General features: G+C 38.0%; 1 pseudogene; it reads right to left on the bottom strand.

Moving 5' to 3' along the window:
• Nucleotides 1-989: 989 nt before the first annotated feature.
• LOC102469479 (14-3-3 protein epsilon pseudogene) lies at nt 990-1,773 on the bottom strand (annotated as a pseudogene).
• Nucleotides 1,774-4,479: the final 2,706 nt, after the last annotated feature.

Raw genomic sequence — 4,479 nt, 5'->3', positions numbered from 1 at the left:
TAAAAAATTATACACCTCACACAATGTAACTGATGGGGTCCTTGAGCTTCTCTCTCCCTCCCCCACCTCCCCCCACCCACATTAGGGCCTGCTTCTACCTCTTGGGAGTTTACTTATGCTTTTACTTAAAAAAAAAAAAATCTTTTTTTTTGGCATTTTAAATTTAGGTTTGTTTTATTTAAGTTTAATGTCAACTAGATTAAAAAATTATACACCTCACACAATGTAACTGATGGGGTCCTTGAGCTTCTCTCTCCCTCCCCCACCTCCCCCCACCCACATTAGGGCCTGCTTCTACCTCTTGGGAGTTTACTTATGCTTTTACTTAAAAAAAAAAAAATCTTTTTTTTTGGCATTTTAAATTTAGGTTTGTTTTATTTAAGTTTAATGTCAACTCCATGCTGTGTTTCAGTAAGAACAATACAGATTCTTTACCTGTGGCTCCAGTCAGATAACCAGTAGTACAAATTAGCTTCAAGTTACACATACTGAACAAAAGAGGTTGAGCAAGCAAAGAAGGGAAGGCGTGTATATGGGGGAGTTTAGGAGGAGAAGGGACAAAGAGAAGAAACAAAGAATTGAGCGCGCACGCAGGCTTTTCTATACTGCCTTCAATGCTAACCTGCTTCAGAGGAGAGTGAAAGGAGGCAAGAATGAGCAGCCACAGACTGTTGAACTGTTACCAGCACCATGCTTTTAAAGAACCTAAAAGCTGGGACCAGTAAAATTCACAGAAGTTTACTCTTGCCTTTAAGAGCTTTTAAAAACTTTTTTTTAAAAACAAAAACAAAAACAAAACAACAACCAAAAAAAACCCAAAACAACAAAAACCCAAAAAACAAAAAACAACATCAAAAAGCAGGGCAGGAACCTAAGTTCTGAGACCAAAGGTAAAAGTCAGATTTGGTGGTTCTCAGTGACAATGGGGAATTTCCAAAGGATTGGAAGGGGAGAAGCAGGAGCGGGCGGTCAGAGATGGTAGCTCTTGCTGGCTTTTATGTCTCACTGATTTTCATCTTCCGCATCCTGTAGCGCTTCTTTATTCTGCTCTTACTGTCACCCGGCGTGTCTGAAGTCCACAGTGTCAGATTGCCACGTAACAACTGCATAAGTGTAGAGTCCTCACAGCTTTCTTCACTCAGTGTATCCAGTTCTGCAATTCTGTTATCAAAAGCTGCTTTTGCCAACCTGTAGGCACGGTTGGGGGAATTAAGAATTTCATAGTAGAATACAGAAAAGTTGAGAGCAAGACCTAAATGAATAGGATGCGTTGACGGAAGTTCTGTCATTGCAATATTACTGGCAGCTTTATAAGCCATTAGGCTATTCTCTGCTGCCTCCTTCCTGTCATTGCCTGTGGCGAATTCAGCCAGATACATGTGGTAGTCCCCTTTCATTTTATAATAGAAAACCTTGGACTCGCCAGTGTTAGCTGCTGGAATGAGGTGTTTGTCCAGTACAACCAGAATGTCACAACAGATTAACTTTAGCTCAGTCTCAACCATTTGCCGATATTCCCGAATCATTTTTAGTTTGTCTTCTCCTCCCTTGTTTTCTTCTTTCTGTTCAATGCTGTTGATTATTTTCCAGGAGGCTCTTCTAGCTACAATCACATTTTTATATGCAATATTTCGGAGGTTTCTTTCTTCGACTGTCAGCTCCACGTCCATCCCTGGCTACTTTCTCCATTGATTCCACCATTTCGTCGTATCGCTCAGCCTGCTCGGTCAGCTTTGCCTGGCATACCAGATCCTCCCGATCATGATCATCCATAGCAGCAGCAGCTCCCGCAGGGTCTGCGCGAGGGATGGAAGCGGATTGCATCTCCGATTCTCTCTCTCAGGCTCTTGCTCAGCATTCAGGCAGCAAAAATGGCGGCACCTCTTAAAAAATTCTTTACCTTTTGCTGTTGGTATGTTTCTTTCAATTCTTTGTCCGAAACATCAAAAACCCGGATATCATCACAGAAACCATCCCTCAACAATATTATATCTTAAGTTAAGGTGAATAGGGGATAACAAAACTAAATTTAGAGTTTTAGCTATCTAAACAAAAACCAAATAGTAAAAATGTTAGCCTTTTGAGGGTGGAAAGTTATTTACTGCTGTCTCCCCCATGCATAGGGCAGTACTTGTACCTAGTAGGCCCTGGGCAAATATTTATGAATAAACAAATGCATGAAACACAATCAAACATTTAAAGAAGAATTAATATGAAGTCTTCACAAACTATTCTAAAAATAGAATAAGAGGAAACATTTCAAAATTCATTCTATAAAGCCAGTGTCACCCTGACACCAAACAACAGATACCAAAAGAAGATAACAAACATCTTGTATGAGTATAAATGAAAATATACTAAACAAAATTCAAGAAAACTGAATTCATCAAACAAACACGAAGGATTGTGTATATAATGAAGTAGAGTTTATTCTCAGGCTGCAGATTTGGTTTGACATTTAAAATCAATCATGTAATATAAACAAACAAGCAAAAAACCCCATGATCACCTCAGCAGAGAAAGCATTTGACAAAAATCCAACATCCTTTCACATTAAATACACTCTGCAAACAAATCATAGATGAGAACTTCCTCAATCCAAAAAGGGTATTTATAAATGGCCTCTAGTAATAGCATACTTAATTGTGCAAGACTGGATGCTTTCCTCCTAAGATAAAAAGAAAATAAAAAGAGAAGATAATTGTTCTCACGATTTCTATTCAATATTGTACTAGAGGTTCCAGCCTGGGCAATTAAGTAAGAAAATGAAATAAGGGCAAAAACAAAACTATCTCTATTTACAGTATATGAAAAATCCTAAGGAATCAACTAAAAACAGAACTAATGAATGAGTTTAGAAAGGTTTCAGAATATAAGATCTGCATGTAAAAATTAATTATATTTTTATACAATTAATTGCAACAAACAATCTTAGATTAAAATTAAGAAGAAATATACACTTAGAGTTACAAGCACGTCAAACAAAAAAGTCCTTAGGAATAAATTTAACAAAAGAAGTGCAGAGCTTATGTATCATAAAAATACAGATCTGGAAACTGCAAAATATTATTGAAATGAAGAATATTTTAATAAACTGAAAGACATTCCATTTCCATGGATTGGAATATTATTAGATGGCAGTTCTCCCCAAATTGACTTATAGCTTTAATATAATCCCTATAAGAATCTCATCTGGGGACCAGCAGTTGACTTAATGGCTATGTCACTGGACTCCCATGTAGTTGACTGCGGTTCAAGTCCTGGACCTGGTGGCTTAAACTCACGCTGGGCGTGTGTGCATGCGTGCCCAAGATCCTGAGAGGAGAATGGAGGAGAACGGATTGCGGCGTGACCATCCCCCCTGGGGGGGGATTTCTCGCTTTCTGTCTCTATGTCTCTCTCTGTCTTTCTGGTGGGCACACACACCCTATAGCAAGAAAAACTCTCCAAAAAAATAAAATAAAAAAGAATCCCATCTGGCTTCCATGTAGAGATCAGTAAGCTGATTTTAGCTTCACATGGAATTTCAAGGGATCCGGAATAGACAAAACAGTCTTGAAAGAGAACAGTAGGAGAATTCATATTTGAAAATTACTATAGGGAACCAGCAGTTAGTGTAATGGCTATGTCGCTGGACTCCCACGTAGTCGACCGCGGTTCGTGTCCCGGACCCGGTGGCTTAAAACTCACGCCGGGCATGTGTGCATGCGTGCCCAAGATCCCGAGAGGAGAATGGAGGAGAAGGGATTGCGGCGTGACCATCCCCCCTGGGGGGTGATTTCTCGCTTTCTGTCTCTATGTCTCTCTCTGTCTGTCTGGCGAGCGCACGCGCCCTACAGTGAAAATTTCTCAAAAAAAAAAAAAAAGGAAAATTACTATAAATCAATGGCAATTAAGAAAGTACTGGCATAAAGGGATAAAAATTGAGATTCTAGAAATAAACCTATGCATCTATGATCAATTGATTTTCAACATGGATACCATAGAGTAAGGAAAGAATAATCTTTTAAAAAAATTGTGTGGGTTAATTGTATGTCCACATGTAAAATCATAAAGTTGTATGCCTCACCCTATATACAAATGCTAATCAAAACTGATCAGAGATCTAGATGTAAGAGTTGAAATTATAAAACTTTTAGAGAAGAACATAGCAGTAAATCTTTAAGATCTTAGATTTGGCAATAGTCTTTTAAATAGACCAAAAGGCATAAGCAACCAAGAAAAAAAATAGATAGATTGAATTTCCTCATAATTAAAAACTTTTGTGCTACCAAAGATAACCCTTAGTATGGGAGAAAAATTTAATAAATCATATATTGGATAAGGGAGTTGTATCTAAAGTATTTAAAGAACTCATACAACTCAAGAATAAGAATAAATAACCTGATTTAAAAATAGAGAATTGCATAGACACCTCTTCAAAGAAGATATACCAATGGCCAATAGCACATGAAAAGATGCTAGACATCATTAGTCATC

This window comes from Tupaia chinensis, unplaced genomic scaffold (genome assembly GCF_000334495.1).
Source record: "Tupaia chinensis unplaced genomic scaffold, TupChi_1.0 Scaffold000532_1, whole genome shotgun sequence".
NCBI lineage: Eukaryota > Metazoa > Chordata > Mammalia > Scandentia > Tupaiidae > Tupaia > Tupaia belangeri.
Note: the sequence above shows the minus strand (reverse complement) of the source record. Positions and strands in the feature narration are given on the sequence as shown.